Source organism: Equus asinus, chromosome 24 (genome assembly GCF_041296235.1).
Source record: "Equus asinus isolate D_3611 breed Donkey chromosome 24, EquAss-T2T_v2, whole genome shotgun sequence".
In the NCBI taxonomy this organism is placed as follows: Eukaryota; Metazoa; Chordata; class Mammalia; order Perissodactyla; family Equidae; genus Equus; species Equus asinus.
The window spans coordinates 13,303,575-13,322,096 of record NC_091813.1 but is presented as its reverse complement, the minus strand read 5'-3'; positions in this window follow the sequence as shown (position 1 = coordinate 13,322,096).

Sequence of the window (18,522 nt, the reverse complement as noted above, 5' to 3'; positions counted from 1 at the left end):
AGTAACAAGCCAGGAAACAAGTGTCTGAGAGGAGGTGGAGAGAAGTGAAGCCTCCAGCACTGCTGGTGGTAGTGTAAACCGATGCTGCCACTTCACAAAGCAGTGTGGACTTGCCTCAGAAATTTAAGATTCCATCTACCATATGATCCAGCTCTTCCTCGGTGGTGTATTTATCCAAAGAACTTGGAAACACCAATGCATAGAGATCCCTGCACTGCCGTGTTCACCACAGCCTTGCTCCTGATATCCAAGACTTGGAAGCTGCCCTGGTGCCCATCAAGGGACCAATGGAGAAGGAAGATGGGCTATAGCGACACAAGGGCATACTACTCAGCTATAAGTAAGGATGTAATCCAGCCCTTTGTGACCTCCAGAATGGCTCCTAAGGGTCTTATGGGAAGTGAAACCAGTCACAGGGAGAAAGTCAAATCCCGTAGGTTCTCACTTACAAGGAGAACAGAAAAACATGGGCTAATGTACAGGTACCATGGGACAGTGGATTGGTGGTTCCCAAGGGGACTGGGGGGCAGAGGGATGGTGCAACAGATGATTAGCCACAAGCATGTGATTCAGGCCTGTAATGAGGCTTCCGGAGGGGAGGATGATATAACCTACACAGAAGTCTAAATCTCTGGGGGTGGAAATCTGAAAGCTACAGGATGTTATAACGCAGGGTTACAACAATAAATTAACATAAAATCCAAAATCCAGAAAGCCGTGCGGATTCATGGCATAAAGCTTTGGAGTCTGAAAGAGATGAGAGAAGATGAACTTTCAAGTATTGACAATCACCTCCAAATGCTTAATAGTGCTACAGAAAGGTAGACCATTGCAACGAGATGATGAGGAATACTACCAGGAGAACATGTTCCATGCTAATATCACGCACCAATGGAAAATGTTCCCCTCCATGATGTTACTAGTAATTCCCTTCACCCATAATCAAACGAGGATAACATCTTCCCAAGTTCAGGCCAATGATTGGCCCAAAAGTCCAATTCAGGGCCGGCCCTGTGGTGTAGGGGGTAAGTGCCCACATTCCGCTTGGGCGGCCCGGGCTTTAGTGGTTCAAATCATGGGTGGGGATCAGATTAGTAGCAAACGGAAATGTAGATTTCACGGTATGGTGCAGACAGAGACCATAAAGAAGTAGAAATTGTGAGGACGTGTTAGCAATATGCACCAGAAAAAGAAACATGAGGGTACTACAATGTGTGAACGCAGCTGGTACACTTGCCAAATGAAGTAAGAAGGAAAACTTAACCTGCCAAGGTGGACTTGTGAGACTGCTATGAGATGAAACGATCATTGCGCATCAGAGGATTGCCTGGGCACCCTCAACTTGGGAAGTACTCCAGGACTTTCTATGGGGAAGGTCCACCCATTTGGTCATAGCCACAAATTATGAGAGATGACCTAGGATAATCTTAAAGGAAAGAAACTAGTGTGTAGAGAGAATGTAGTACACCTTTCAAAGTTGGAGGATAAAGTTGGAAACCGACAAGAAATCCAGAAAAAGGAAAACTATCCTGCCTGGAAAAGGTGCGTGGTCAGACTTGTATGAGATGGCTCTGAAACATGGTGTGCAGGGAGGTTGTCAGCACAACTTGTAACTTTGAGGGTGTTTATGATATCACGGTGAACATGTCACCCAAGATCGCCGCATATTTCCAGTCGGAGTGTTGGACTAGACTAGGATATTCAAGTAAGAGATACCCAGAGACAGCTGTTACAAACAGAAACCGGGCACAGAATCTTGAAGAGATCAAAGAGACTATGATCCAAGGGATAAGAAAGGAATCATTGGGAAGAAGCGATAATAGAGGGACAAGCACCAAGAGGGGAACATTGTCATCTACTCAAGTAGATGGGGAGACCATGCTGATTCAAGCTTGAAACTTGCTTGGAAACAAGAGGCCAGACTTGGGGCTTATCAGACCGACATTGTCCTTCTGACTTAATCTTAATCCAAAATCAAGAATGAAGTCTTCATGACATCAAAGAGGAGAATCCATGCCTCCTTTCCTGGGCCCCTAGCATTCTTTGAGGAGAAGTTTCCCTTTCCATAGCTCTGGCATCACGGCGGCCCACTGCGTAGACGGTTATGTCTCACAAGAGTACTCTTTGATGCCCTGAAGGTGTGGGCACCTGTCATGCTTGGGGTATGTCTCCTTGTTTGGAAGGGCTCCAGAAGTGTGCTGAAATGCACCCTTTTCCAGAGGGCTTCGTTCCTTTGTGAAGGCTACCCTCCCAGGCTAGATTGCTCCATTGGACTCTAATGAAGTTCTCTCCCCATATCTCTGACCCTAGAAGGAGTATTGATTATGTGTTTTGACACCTTATGTAAGGAGTTGGTGGAAAATTAGAACATTACAGTGACATTTAAAGAAAACTACACATGCCAGATCTGAGGATGTAAATCAAACAAATAAACCCTATAGAAATAAAGCAAGCCAGTATCTGGACGTAAGCTAGTGGAATGTTCAAGGATCAGGGCTCAAGTTAGAAACTTCCCAAATCCAGAAAAGAGACAGAAAAATCTGTTGCCTGGAGAGAGGAGTTCATCAGATTTGTCTAATTTGTCTCAGAAACATAATTTCCGTGAAGGTGGTTGCCAGGACACCCATGAATCTGGAGTTTCTGATCTCAGAATGTCAAACCATCCAAGAGGACCTGGTATTCTCAGTGCTCAGTTTGGCCTAGGCTAGGATAGCAGAGATTCCTTCAAGTGACAGATGGAAATTCCAAGACAACACCCAACAATCATGAAAGGACTCACACCTCGGCCTACAGAAAATATGGTGATTAAAAAAATACAAAATTAATAACTTGGAATGAAGGAGAACGGATTGATAAGCATATGTAAGGAGATAGCTGAGAAAGACCATGATGATTAGACTATGAAAATGAAACCAAGGTCCCCAAAATGGAAGGCAAACTGAAATCACACCTGAATAATCCACTGTGAAATATGTCATTCAGTAGACAGACTCTGCTGGAATGTTTGAAAGTCCGAGAAATTCACAACCCCAAAAACTGCAGCGAAGGTCAAAGCTGGGCTACCTGGGAAGAGTGAGTTACGAGTTTGCTCCAAGCGGCTATGAAAGCCGCTGTCCATGAAGCTTGCCGGGACAGCAGAGACACAATTCTGACAGATCCTCTGACATCACACTGGACCAGATAAACAAGCTGGCCTCATCTACACAGGGCCAGAGTTGGGCTCAAGTAGCATACTCGAGTCACCTTCCACTCAACTGCAGGCTGTCAATGGAACATGAAAGGGGCCAGCCAGTGGTGCAGCGGTGAAGTCCATGTGCTCTGGGTAGGCAGACAGCGGTGGCCACATAGAATCCTGGCGTGAACCTCCTCACGGCTGGTCCAGCCATTCTGGGACAGGCGTGCGAGGTAGTGTAGAGGCAGATGGGAAGAGACGTTAGACAGGGCCCTCTTCATCAGGAAATACAGGAGCATTGCCAACAGGTGTGAGCCCAGCGATAGACTTCTGCCTAAACAAAAGCAATTAAAACTTACAAATGATAGAAAAACTTACCCTCAAAAAAAAAATAAAAGCATGCTTTAGAAGATTAAGGTATCTAGGAATAACCTGAGCCAAACAGGTGAAAGCTATGTAAACCGAGAAATAGCAAAGCTTTGAGGAAAGAAATTCCACAAGACACAAGGAACTGGTAGGGCATTCAGTGCTCTTGGAATGGAAGAATTAACACATTTGAAACGTCCGTACTGGATAAAGCAATCTCTGGATTCCATGCAATCCCAGTCAACGTTGCAGCAATCTTTCCCACAGAAATAGAAGAGGGAATCCTAATGTTTATCTCCAGCAACAAAAGACCCTGAAGAACCAAAGGAATCCTGAGGAAAACAAAGAAATCATGACGTATCATCACAATGATTCCTTTCTTATCCCTTCAATCAGCGTCTCTTTGGTCTCTTCAAGATTCTGTGCCTGGTTTCTGTTTGTAAAAGCTGTTTCTGGGTATCTCTCACTTGACTATCCTTAGCCTAGTCCAATGCTAGGACTGGAAACATGCGGCCATCTTGGGTGACATGTTCACCGTGATGTCATAAACACCCTCAGAATTCTAAGTTGTCCTGAAAACCTCCATGAACGCAGTGGTTCAGACCCATCTCATACCAGTCTGACTATTCCCCCTTTCCAGGTAGGATAGTTTTCCTTGTTCTGGATTTCTTGTCAGTTTCTAACTTTCTCCTCGAACTTTGAAAGGTCTACTATATTCCCTCTAGACACCGGTTTCTTCCCTTAAAGATCATCCCTGGTTTTATCTCTTATCTTTTGTGGATATGGCCAAATGGGTGGACTTTCCTCAGAGAATGTCCTGAAGTCCGTAAGAAGTTGATGCTGTCCAGGCAATCCCCTGATGCACAATGATCGTGTGATCTCCTAGCGGCATGACAATTCCACCTTGGCATCTCACATGTTTTGTTTCCTTCATCATTTGGGCAAGTGTAGTTGATGCGTTCATAGATTGTAATATTCTCATGGTTCTTTTTCTGGTGAGTATTGATAAGGTCATCTCACACTTTCTACTTCTTTATGATCTCTGTGCCCACGAGACCATGAAATCTGGATTTCCTAATGCTAGTAATCTGATCCACACACGTGATGCTAGCCAATGAAGCCCTGGCCACCGACGCGGAACGTGGGCACTTACCTGCTGCAATACAGGGCAGGCCCTGAATTGGACTTTTGGACCAAACTTTGGCCTGAACTTTGGAAGATGTTGGCCTGCTTGGCTCATGCGTGAAGGGAATCAGTAGTAACAACATGGAAGGTAGCATTTTCCGTTGGTTCATGAGTTTAGCACGGAACATGTTCTCTTCCTAGTATTCCTCTTCATCTCTTTGCAAAGGTCTACCTTTCTGTAGCATCATTAAGCATTTTGAGGTGATTACCAATCCTTGGAAGTTCATCTTCTCTAATCTGTTTCAGCCTCCAAAGCTTTAGGCCGTAAATCTGCACCCCTTTTTGGAGTTTTGATTTTATGTGAATTGGTGGCCGTAACCCTGCATTATAACATCCTATATCTTTCACATTTACATCCTCACAGATTTAAAGTTCTGTGTAGGTTACATCATCTTCACCACCATAAGCCTAATTACAGGCCCTCACCACACACTTGTGCCTATTCAACTATGTCTCCCTCCGGGCCCAGGCTCCCATTCCCTCTGGGAACCACCGGTTCCATCTCACGTGATTCCAGCTAGTTTGTCCTTTTTTTCTATATCTCTTTGTAACTTAGATCGCATGGTATTTGACCTTCTCCCTGGGCTTGTTTCAATTCCCCTCATACCCTCAGGAGCCATTCTGGTGGTCACAAATGACTGGACTGCATCCATTCCTACAGCTGAGTGCTATGTCATTGTGTGGATATAGCCCATCTTCCTTCTCCATTCGTCCCTTCATGGGCACCAGGGCGGCTTACAAGTCTTGTATCTCGGGAGTAAGGCTGTGGTGAACACAGTGGTGCACGGATCTCTATGCATTAGTGTTTCCAAGTTCTATGGATAGACAAGCTGCCGAGGAATAGCTGGATCATATGGTAGAAATTTCTGAGGCAATTCCACGCTGCTTTTCCTACTGTCTGCACCGGTTTACACTCCCACCAGTGGTGCAGGAGGCTTCCCTTGTCTCCACCTCCTCTCTGACACTTGTTGTTTCCTGTCTTGTTCCTTATAGCCATTCTGACCACAGGGAGCTGTTATCCCATTGCCGTTTGGATTTGCACTGGCCTGAGAATTTATGATGGTGAAGATGTTTTCATACAGCTGTTGCCCATCTTTCTCTCTTTGGGAGAAATCTCTGTTTCCATCTTTTGCCCAGGTTTTACTGGGTTTGTTGTTTTTCCTCTTGTGGAGACGTGTGAGGTTATTGGATCGTTTGGCTATTCAGCCCTTCTCTGATGTGTGGTTTGCAAACATCCACTGCCAGTTGCTGTGCAGTCTTTGCATTGACTTATGGTTTCTTTGGCTGGGCAGAACCTTCTGCGTTGGATAGAGTCCCGTTTGTTTCTTGTTTCCTTTCTTGCCCTTGCCCAGTCACACATGCTTCTTCCAAATAGGCAGCTAAGCCAGATGGTAAAGAGCACGCTGCCTGGGTTTTCTCCTAGAAGTTCCACGGACTCAAGTCTTCCATTCAAGGCTTTAATCCATTTCGAGGTGGCATGTGCCTCGTTTAACATCATGTCCTACTCGCATTTTGTTACCTGTGGTTGTGCAGTCTTCCAAGAAACCTTTCTTCTCTAGACTTTCCTTTCTCCGCTGTCTTCTCTTGTCCCTCTGGTCGAAAATGAGCTGTCCATATTTGTGTGAGTAGACATCTGTGCTCTTGATCGTGTTCTATTCGTCTGTGTGCCTGTTTTTGGGCCCAGACTGTGCTGTTTCAGTAGCTAGTGCTTCGTCCTGTATGGTGAAATCAGAAAGGGGGATACGTCCAGCTTTGTTCATTTTCCTCAGGATTCCGTTGGCTATTCAGTGTCCCTTATGCCTGGATAGAGACTTTAGGATTCTCTCTTCTATTTCTGTGGGAAAAATTACTACAACTTTGAACTGGGATTGCATGGAATCCAGAGATTGCTTTATCTGTTACGAACTTTTCAAGTGTGTTAGTTCTTCCATTCCAAGAGCACGGTGTAGCCTTCCATTTCCTTCTCTCTTCTGGAATTTATTTCCCAAAAGCTTTCTTCCCTTTCGTGTTACATAGCATGCACCCGTTTGGTTAAGGTCATTCATAGATATCTTATTCTTCTTACTGGTATGCTTCTGTTTTTGAGGTTCAGTATTTATGTTCTTTGCACCTTTTAATTGGTTCTGTTTTGGCTAACGTTTATGGCTGTGCTCACATGTGCTGACACTGCAGCTGTATTTGCTGAAGAAGAGTGGCCCTGTCTAACGTTGCTTCCCATCTGCCTCTGCACTACCTCGGACGCCTGCCCCAGAATGGCTGGGCCAACGGTGAGGAGGCTCACCCCAGGAATCCACGTGGCCTAGCGCGGGCTTCCGACCCAGAATGCACAGACTTCACTGCTACAACACGGGCTGGCCCCTTTCATGTTCCATTGCCAACCTGCTGTTGAGTGAAATGTGAATTAAATATGCTACATAAGCCCAAATCTGGCCCTGTGTAGACTAGGCCTGGTTTTCTTTCCGGTCCACGGTGATGTCAGAGGATTTGTCAGAATTGTGTCTCTGCTGTCCCGGAAAGCTTCATGGACACAGGGTTTCAGAGCCCGCTTGGAGCAGTCTCATAACTCACCCTTCCCAGTTAGCCCAGGTTTGACCTTCATTGCAAGTTTTGGGGTTGTGACCTTCTCGGTCTTTCCAACGTTCAAACATAGTCTGTCTAAAGACTGACGTATTGCACTGTGGATTATTCAGGTGTGATTTCTGTTGGGCTTCCATTTTCTGGGACCCTGTTTTCTTTTCCATAGTCTAATCGTCATGGTCTTTCTGAGGTATATCCCTTCGAGGTGCTTGTCAGTACATTCTCCTTCATTCCAAGTTAGGAATTTTGTATTTCTTTAATCACCACATGTTCTGTAGGCCGATGTGTGAGTGCTTTCATGATTCCTGGGTGTCGTCTTTGAATTTCCATCGGTCACTTGAGGGAGTCTTTGCTCTCTTAGTCTAGGTGCAACTGAGCACTGAGTACGCGTGGTCATCTGGGTTCGTTTGACATTGTGAGATGAGAAACTCCAGGTACGACGTTGTCCTGGCAACCACCTTCAGGAACCCAATGCTTCTGAAACAAATTAGATGAATCTGATGAATTCCTCTGTCCAGGTGAGAGACCTTCTGTCTCTATTCTGGATTTGGGAAGTTTCAAACTTCACCCTTGATGCTTGAACTTTCCACTAGATTATGGCTAGATACTGGCTTACTTTGTTTCTACAGGTTTTGGTATGTGTTTGACTTACCTCCTCAGCTGTGGCGAGTTTATTTTTCTTTAAATATAATGGTATTGTTCTAATTTTCAGCAAACCTCCTTATGTGTGGTATCGAAACACGTAATCAATATTCCTTGTACGGCAAGAGAGGGTGGAGAGAATCTCATTGATCCCAACTGAACACTCTAGCCTGGGAGGGCAGCTTTCACAAAGGAACAAAGCCCTCTGGAAAAGGTGCTTTTCAGCACACTTCTAGAGCCCTTCCAAACCAAGCGACATACCCAAGCATGGCAGGGGGCCGTTCTTTCCGGGCTTCATTGAGATCTCTGCTGACACATTGGCATGTACCCAGAGGGCCCCCGTGACTTGAGCGCTATGGAAAGGGAGACTTGTCTTCAAAATTTGCTGAGGCCTAAGAAAGGTGGCCTCTCTTCTTCTCTTCAATGTCCTCAAGTAATCATTCTTGACTTTGGGTTATGGGTAAGGCAGAAGGACAATGTAGGTCTGATAAGCCCCAGGTACGGCCTCTTTTCTCAAAACACTTTTCAAGCTTGAATCAGCATGGCTTCCACATCTACGTGAGTAGATGACAATGTTCTCCTCTGAGTGCTTGTCCCTCTATTATCGCTTCATTTCAGTGATTCCTTTCTCATCCCTTGAATACGCATCTGTTGGATCTCTTCAAGTTTCTGTGCCCAGTTTCTGTTTGGAAAAGCTGTTTCTGGGAATCTCTCACTTGAATATCCTAGCCTAGACAAATCCTCGGGATGGAAACCTGGGACCATCTTGGGTGACATGGTCACCATGATGTCATAAACACCCTCAGAATTCTAAGTTGTGCTGAAAACCTCCATGCACACAGTGTTTCAGACCCATCTCATACCAGTCTGACTACTCTCCCTTTCCAGGTGCGATAGTTTTCCTTTTTCTGGACTTCTTGTCGGTTTCTAACTTTCTCCTCGAACCTTGAAAGGTCTACTACATTCCTTCTAGACAATGGTTTCTTCCCTTTAAGATCGTCCTGGGATTTATCTCTTAAGTTTTGTGGATGTGGCCAAATGTGTGGACTTTCCCCACAGAAAGTCCTGGAGTCCCTGCAAAGTTGAAGTTACCCAGGCAATCCTCTGATGAGCAATGATCGTGTCATCTCATAGTAGTCTGGCAATTCCACCTTGGCAGGTCACATGTTTTACTTCCTTCATCATGTGGGGGAAGTGTACCTGATGCGTTCATAGATTGTAATATTCTCATGGTTCATTTCCCGGTGTGTATTCACAAGGTATCCTCACAATTTCTACTTCTTCATGATCTCTGTTGGCACCATACCTTGAAATCCATATTTCCTACTGCTCCTAATCTGATCCGGACCCGTGATGCCACCCTACCAAGCCTAGGCCGCCCAAGTGAAACATGGGCACTTACCAGCTACACCACAGTGCCGGACCTGAATTGGACTTTTGGACCAACCTTTTGCCTGAACTTGGGAAGATGTTGGCCTGCATTGATTATTCCTAAATGTAATTAGTAAAAACATCGTGGACGGTAACATTTTCCGTTGGCTCATGAGTTTATCACAGAACGTGCTGTGTTGGTTGTGTTCCTCTTCATCTCTTTGCAATGGTCTAATTTTCTGTAGCATCGTTAAGCATTTGGAGGTGATTATCAATCCTTGGAAGTTCATCTTCTCTAAATTCTTTCAGCCTGCAATCTTTATGCCATAAACCTGCTTGCCTTTATGGAGTTTTGATTTTAGGTGAATTGATTTCCCTAACCCTTCATTATAACATCCTATAGCTTTCAGATTTACATCCTCATAGATTTAGACTTCTGTGTATGGTACATCATCTTCCCCACTGTAAGCCTAATTACAGGCCCACACTACACCATTGTGCCTAAACAACTCTTTCTCCCACCGTCCCCTGCCACCCGTTACCTCTGGGAACCACCAATCCCATGTCATGTTCTACATGTTTGTTGGTCCCTATTTTAATCTTCTCCTTGTAAGTGAGATCCTATGGTTTTTGACATTCTCCCTGGGGGTTGTTTCAGTTCCCCTCATACCCACAGGAGCCATTCTGGCGTCACAAATGGCTGGACTGCACCCTGTCTTACAGCTGAGTGCTATGCCATTGTGTGGATATAGCCCACCTTCCTTCTCCATGGGTCCCTTGATGGGCACCAGAGGAACTTCCATGTCTTGCATATTGGGAGGAAGGCTGTGGTGAACACAGCGCTGCACGGATCTCTGTGCAGTAGTGTTCCCAATTTCTTTGGATAAACACGCCGCAGAGGAATAGCTGGACCATATGGTAGATGTATTTTGAAGTTTCTGAGGCAATTCCACAAGGCTATGCCTAGTGCCTTCACCGGTTTGCACTCCCACCAGTGGTGCAGAACTCTTCCCTTCTCTCCACCTCCCCTCCGACACTTGTTGTTTCCTGTCTTGTTCTTTATAGCCATTCTGACCACAGTGAGCTGCTATCTCATTGCCGTTTGGATTTGCATTGGCCTTAGACTCAATGATGATGAACATGAGTTCATAAAGCTGTTGGCAACCTTTCTGTCTTCTTGGTGTAAATCTCTGTTTCCATCTTTTGCCCAGGTTTTAATGGGCTTGTTGTTTTTTCTCTTGTCGAGACGTGTGAGGTCATTGGATCTTTTGGCTATTCAGCCCTTCTCCGATGTGCGGTTTGAAATATTCTCTTCCTGCTGTTGTGCTGTCCTTGCATTGAGTCGACGGTTTCCTTGGCTGGACAGAACCTACTGCATTGGATGGAGTCCCATTTGTTTCTTGTTTCCATTGTTGACCTTGACTAGTCACACATGCTTCTTCCAAATAGGCCGCTACGCCAGATGGCAAAGAGCAAGCTCCCTGGGTTTTATTCTAGAAGTTTCACGGTTTCAAGTCTTAAGTTGAATGGTTTAATCCATTTCGAGGGGGTGTATGTGCCTGGTGTAACATCATGGTCTACTCTCATTGTGTTACATGTGGCTGTGCAGGCTTCCCAGCACCGTTTCTTTTAGAGACTCACCTTTCTCCACTGTCTCCTCTTGCCTTCCTCGTTGCAAATGAGTTGTTCATATATGGGTGAGTTGACCTCTGGGCTCTGGATTCTGTTCCATTGGTCTGTGTGCCTGTTTTTGGGAGCAGGCTATGTTTCGGTACCTAGCTCTTCGTCCTACATGTTGGAATCAGAAAGTGTTTTACATCCTGCTTTGTTCATCCTGCTTTTTTCCTCAGGATTCCTTTGGGTATTCAGGGTTCTTGTTGCTGTATAGAGAGTTTAGGATTCTCTCTTCTATTTCTGTGGGAAAGATTGCTGCAACTTTGACTGGGATTGCATGGAATCTAGAGATTGATTTATCCTTTACGGCCGTTTCAGTTGTTTTAGTTCTTACATTCCTAGACCGTGGAAAACCCTTCCGTTTGCTTGTGTCTTCTGGAATTGCTTTCGCCAAAGCTTTGCTAGTTTTTGGTTTGCATTGCTTGCACCTGTTTGTCTAAGCTAATTCCTAGAAATCCTATTGTTCTTACGTGCATGTTTTTTCTTTCTGAGGTTCAGTTTTTCTATCCTATGCAACTTTTCATTGGTTTTGTTTTGGCAGATGTTCATGGCTGTGCTCACATCTGCTGGTGATGCTGCTGTACTTTCTGAGGAAGATTGACGCTGTCTGACGTTGCTTCACATCTGCCTCTACACTACCTCAGACGCCTGCCCCAGAATGGCTGGACCAGCTGTGATGAGGTTCACCCCCAGGATTCCGCCTGGCCTGCCCGGGGCTGCTGACCACAATGTGCAGTGTTCACCACGACACTGGCCGGCACCTTTCATGTTCCATTGGCAACCTGCAGTTGAGTGGAATGTGACTTGAATAGGCTACTTGGGCCAAATGTGGCACTGTGTAGATGAGGCCAGTTTATTTTTCTTCTCCACTGTGATGTCAGAAGATTTGTCAGAATTCTGTCTCTGCTGTCCTGGCACACTTCATTGACACAGGTTTTCAGAGCCCGATGTTAGCAGTGTGATAACTCACCTTTACCAATTAGCCTAAGTATGACATTTGCTCCAGTTTTTGTGGATGTGACTTTCTCTGACATTCGAACGTTCAGAGTATGACTAAAACTTAATTGTTTCATTGTGGATTATTCAGATGTGATTTCTGTGTGCCTTCCATTTTCTGTGACCGTTTTCTCTTTTCCATGGTATAATTGTTGATATGGGCTCGGCGAGCTGAAGACTCAAATATAAGATTTCTTGGACTCTCAAGGTCTGGCATTGGTGCTCTTTTATTTAGAGAATAGTACGGGATGGCATGGGGACAGGACCCATGGGCAGTGAAGAGCTGCTGCTGCTCCCTGGGGACGGGACCCATGAGCAGTCAGAGCTCCTGCTGCATCCCTCAGTTGAGGGTTAGTGATAATTTTATAAGGACTGGGTACATGACTTGTTTTTACTGGAAAAAGAAATGATGATGTTCAATGTCTTTAAATGACTTCAGTGCAGATGGGGTCTGGTTATTGTGCGGTCATATAACTTCAGATACGAATCTGCCCATATATATTACCATGTAGGTTAGTATGCCCTGGGATGCTCTCCATGGGACAGCCCTAATTCATATCAACAAAAAATCCAACGGGTCATATAGATTGGCATGTAGGCCAGGTCACCTTGGGCTTTTCTAGCTGGAGCAGCCTCAATCCACGACATAACCCCCCTCGAACCCATTTGGACCGGAAATATTTGGGGATATGGACGATGTTCACTCTTCTGTAAATACTTCTGGCTGTACAATGTTGTAGAGGTGTCCCTAAATGGGGCCATAGGCACAGGTAGAAGTTCAGTGGACCAGAAGTCTTCACCTGTGGAGTCCAAGGCTAAGTTATACAGAGCCCCTGGAGAGGAGAGAATCATTTGACGAGATGTGCTCCAAGAGGTGAAATATTCTGGCATGCAGAAGACAAACAACAAAACAGACAACAAACTACAAGTAGAAATACAAGCAGTATGTTTAACCCAATGAATAACGTTTTGAAGTAGTGCAGAAACCTGGTACTGACTGGGAGCTCAACCAATCGTTTAGAGTTAGGGTTGGTCAGACATGGATTTAATTTGGTGGCTGGGCTAGGAAGCCAGAAATATTTTGACGGTAGTCAAGAATATAGGCAAAACATTCAGTTTTTATAACGGCACAGGTGCCCCCTTGTGGGGCTGTCAAGACATCCAGTGCCATTTGGATTTGGAGGACTGCCTTACACATTTGGGATACTTCTAAATTGAGCAGCGAAATGCTATGCTGTGCGTCATTTAATGCCTTCATACTGAATTTGATTAGGACTTCCATGTGCAAGACAGCATTTTCAATTCCTAATTGGTGAAGGATAATTGAGTAAAGATGGAAATACCAGTGGAAGACACAGCTGGTCCAGCGCTGTTGCAGTTGGGTAGGTTAGCAGGAGGAGATATATTAAATGTAGTTCTACCTTGCATGCAGACAAAGCCTAGGGTGCATCATCCAATCCATCCAGGTGGCAGCCAAGGCCATAAATTGGACCCACATCGACACTGAGCACCATTAGGGGCTAACCAAAACGTGCTGGGCCATCTATCCCAGTCAGTCCCAGACCAGTCAGTATGTCTTTTAAGGCTATGATACGAGAACACAAATAACAGGGAATTTTTCCCATAAGTCGAGTGCTATTAGGCCATGTATCACAGGTGTGATTGGTTTGTTCCCAAGAGAGAGTGATCTTTTACTGGGTTGACCACTAGTAGGAGTGAACCAAATATATTCATTCCAAATTTGATATGGTCCATCCTGAGTCTTGATAAGCTGGGGACTTTAAATTTGGAACATGTTGTTTAGGATCCACATGTGACAAAGCAAATCTATTTAGTATTCGGGCAGTAGTATTGAAGGAAAATGTTTGATGGTGGCCAGGGAACTCCCAGGTGTCGGAGATAGATGGCCACAAGGAGACATTACGATTAGCAATAGATGAATCTTGCAAAAGAAAACAGCTAGAATCTAATATCCAGGAATACCTACTATAGCTTCTACATAAACGTATTTTTTCTCTCTTAAATCACCCTCATTTTTACAAAAGATAGCCAAATTAGGATGAACTGGTTTGCAAATAAAGTGTAGCTTCAATACAACTTGCTCCAATTATTTACATAAGAGGAGCAAGAATAGTAATTGCTTATACAGGCTTTTTTAAATCTGCTTTGCTGGACTTTTTTATGAGGAATCTCAGATTCAACTGTGAAGGCCTTGCAAGGCCAGAAAAGCCAAGCCAAGGATTTGCCATCAGATTTGGCCTGCAGTACTTACAGATTTGAGTGGTGTTCTCTTTGAGGTCCCCCAAAATATTCGGAGGTTCCTTACACCTGTCAGATAAGCAAGCTTCCTTACTTAATGGGTAAGATTGCCAGAATCTCTGTAAACAAGGTACCAGGCCCATGTTTCCAAGTGGCTGTATTCCAGAAAGTCGAATCTTTGTTCCTGAAATGCTGTCTTGTCATATCTGAGCCTGTGTGTTTCCAATATACATTCCAGTCAAAGCCTTGGTAGTATAACCAATGTGTCCTGGTATAAGGAGAACAGATTCTTATGGAACTTATACAAATATTGCCACTGCATAACCATACTCGGTCACAAAGGGTTTCCCAATTCCAGAGGGATAAGGTAGGGAGAAAAAGATAAATGTTTCAGTTTTTCTTATAAAGGCATAATTTCACCAAACGGCTGTAAGTCAAAGTTAGCATAAGAGAAAAGAAAAAATATTTCCTTCATTGTGAGAAAACAAAACAACACATCAAAACTCAACAATATTTCAAACAGATGTCCTAAAAAATTATAATCATCCTCATCAGTTCACACAGTCCTGTATAATCAACTCTTGAGCTGAATCTTCTGTCAGCAGATTGATGAACTTAGTTTCTGTTAGAATTCTGTCATTTCTTACTCAGTTCAGTTTTACAATCTGAAAGTTTGTCAGAAACGTGTAGTTTAGAACCTCTGTGTCAGAATCCTTTCCAGGAATTTCTCGGAAGATGAAAGATATTTGCAAAAGGAAAAAGCATCAGAGTAAAACAACAGCTATCTGCAAATGGACAAAGGACTCCAAACGGCAATTGCCAAAGAAACTTGGCTACTTCTGTGACCTATAACACTTCCAGATAATAATTGGACTTATGACTGATAACCAGGACAGATCAGAATCTTAAGAATGCCATATAATTTTAAGACATCTATATTAATAACATTTACCCATCTAATACCACCTAAGAAAGTCTATCTTCACTTATTTCCCAATGTTTTCCATGTAATTTAATAGACCAAATAAGCCTAATTAGTTTGGTATTTTCCTCCTCATAGGAAGAGAGAGAAGATTTCTTTGAGAAGACTCAGGGGGCCTCTGAAAATCCTCAGAGTAATTTTTCTTCTGTCTACCAGATCAAAAGAAAGCCTTCATTCAAGATTTGAATATTTTTGAGGGAGAAACTTGTTAAAACATATCAAAAGTTTTTAAAATGCTTCTTCAAATAGGAAACAACACTCACTGTGAAACAATGCTCAGCTATCTATTCAAAGTGATAACAGAAAGAGTGAAAAATCTTAAGAGTGACCTCAGTCATTATTTTCACAAAACAGATTTGTCTCTTAGGTAGAATTACTCAAAGGAATAGCTTTTATAACCTCTTTATCAAGAGCAGATCCAAAGTTCAAGAAAAAGTATCCTTTCAGAGAAAACCAAATTTGAATTTCTGCACGTACTTATTTTTAACATTCAAACTCATGCACTTAATTGAACTTACTTTAGTCTACTTGACCAGGCATAAAACTCCTTTCAGAATTTCTCCTTCACAAGCATTCTACAACTTTGTCCCAAAGTCTTTCTTTTTCCTTTCTAGTACGTCATGACAAATTTATGTTTCTTAACCTATCAAACAAAATATTTCCATTCTTTATACCTTTTTTACTGAAAACATCCATTTTAACTTCCTTGAATACAGAGCTCTTTTGCTTATTAATTTCCAGTAGCTTTAATTCCATAGGTTAATTGGAACATTTAAACCTTTACAGACCTAGTAAACACTAAAAATGTAAACAATTATGAATTGTCTTTTATATCAGCATTCTAAACACTTCATAAATTTAGAAACGTGGTACTTTACAACAAAACACAAGGCATGCTTCTTAATACACCCAAACGCTTTTAGCCTCTTCACTAAGATGCCAAAATCAGATAACTTAGCTATGTTTATTAATAATGTTTCAGTGTTTCAGCCTATCCAAATATGACCCAGATATTCAGATTTTTATCATTTAACTTAACTTGGCAAAACTCAAGATTGTTACCAAAAAGAATTTCGAAGCTGTTTTTTTCCCCAAGTATACAGACTGTAAAAGTTATTGTGAGTTTTATGTATTTAAACCATTTTTTTCCGACAATTATGTTCAGATTACCTACGGAAACCTCATGAGGCATTTGAAAAAACTGGTCATCGTTTACAGCTATTATTTTGCTGACAAATTTAACAGACAATGTGAACTTATGTGACTAGTAAACCCAGGATGAATGCCTGCATACTATGCAAATACCGACAACTCTGACGAGAAGACTATTTTCAATCAAACCAACAAACTTAAACAAGTTTTCATTTACCATAGGTTAATTCACATCACGTTTACTTTGAAAGGCACTGAGTTAATTTCTACTACATTTAGAATTTAAGTAAGCACTTACTTTAAGCCAACTAAACAGAGATCTTAATTTTGGCCATAGCATCCAGGATAAAAGTATCACACCTATAACATACACATAGCCACACATACAGAGAGACTGTACAACCATCGTTTTAAAAACTACTGCTGTGAGTCAGGAACAATAATATTAAGCTCACGTTATGAATCCAAACTTTGTTTTGAGCCTTTTTACTAATACTTATGGAGAAGACCTTTGACATGCTAGACTTTTGGCAAAGGCACACTTATGTTCATTTATCCTTTCACCTCCTTTTTTGTTTTTCAGTCTTAAGAATGAGTGATGGACTGGACAGTAGTTCCTGGAGAGGGAGGATGATAATCTTTTCCATGATAAAGGAACTAGGTGGAATCTGAACTGCCTCTAGAGCTGTCTTTCCAGTCTTGCAAGGATTTTGTAAGGACAGTTACTCTTGATTTCCCAGAAACTGGACTGTAACTTGAAGGTCCTTTTAGGTTGATCCACCTGTCCAACTGCACCATAAAGGCACAGAGAAACCTCGCAAATTTTCTCCTAGTTGGAGTTTCTGGGGCATCACCCATACAATTGAAAGTGTTTCTAATTAGTTAGAAGGATTCTGAGTGGTGAGTCTCTGGGGATGCTTACGGCATTCCCCATGGCAGTAAAGCCAGTGTCTGACTGACAGTGGACTGGAAAAGGGTGCAGTGCCCACAGAAGCCGGGAACTGGCTGGAGGTCAGGGCTCCCAGCAGCCGGGTTGAGAGTTAAGTCCCTTGCAAAATGTTTTCAACTTTTTCGATTTTACAGAAGGTCCAGGTTCTGGTCAGGTTCAGCCTGAACTTAAGCTCGACTTGGTGACAACAGACTACATGATGAGCAAAACAAAGAAAGGAAAAGAAGACACCAGACCTCACCTTCATGGCCACTCCCAGAGGGTTATCAAGATAAGAGTCACACAACAGTTCCCGTGCTGGGGCACACTACCCTAGCACGACAGTTCACAGAATAAATCACAGGTCTGCTACCCTCATAGCCAACTCAGTAGGTGACTAAAATCCTCAATCAGTCATCTGCCAAAAAAGGGCACCCTACTTGGTGTTGCCGTGGTGATCAGGGTAGAAAGCCAAAGTTGGGGTTCCCAGGCTTGGAGGCCTTCACTCTTCAAAGATTCTTCTGTTTTCCGGTTGCAAAGCTCAAAAGGAGATGAAAATGGCCCGTGTAACTCTAACAAAGATGAAAGAGACACGTCCATTTCCTTGAAAATCCCCTGTGAACCTAGGGCAGCATCCCACCTGTCGTTCCTAATGTGGGGTTCCTATAGCAATGGGTGATGGGGAACTCCACCAGCATTGCATCCCTTGTATACCTTCCCTCGGATGCCTGGCAGTAACAGGTGCCTGGTGAACATCTTTCCTATTCTGCCTGGCAGCAATAGGTGCCTGGTGAATGGTCCCTGAGAGAAAAGGAGAAGTTTAAGAGAGAACAGGATAGAGAAAAATAGTGAGGAACTTTCCGCCGCTTTGGGGGACATTCTACCCAATTGCGTGTTGGAGCCATTCTCCGAGAAGGGTTTTCCATACTCAACCAAAGGTTAGACTTTCTTACTTGCCTTGAACTGGAGTCCCAATTGGGACATTCACACAGTTCAGAGCATGGTCAGGTGCCTGGGAGGTAGCCCAATACAGCCTGAGGAAAAGAAACCTTCCATGGGAGTCTTGCAGATTCCCGACCATCCTAATGACTTAAGTGGCCAACCCGTGCCCACGTAAAATTTATATATCAGAGATAGAGTCAGGAAGGAACGGAGTAATTCACTCTACACTCCCTTAGGCTTAAGGTACTGATTCTCTTCAAGCCGAATGCCATGATT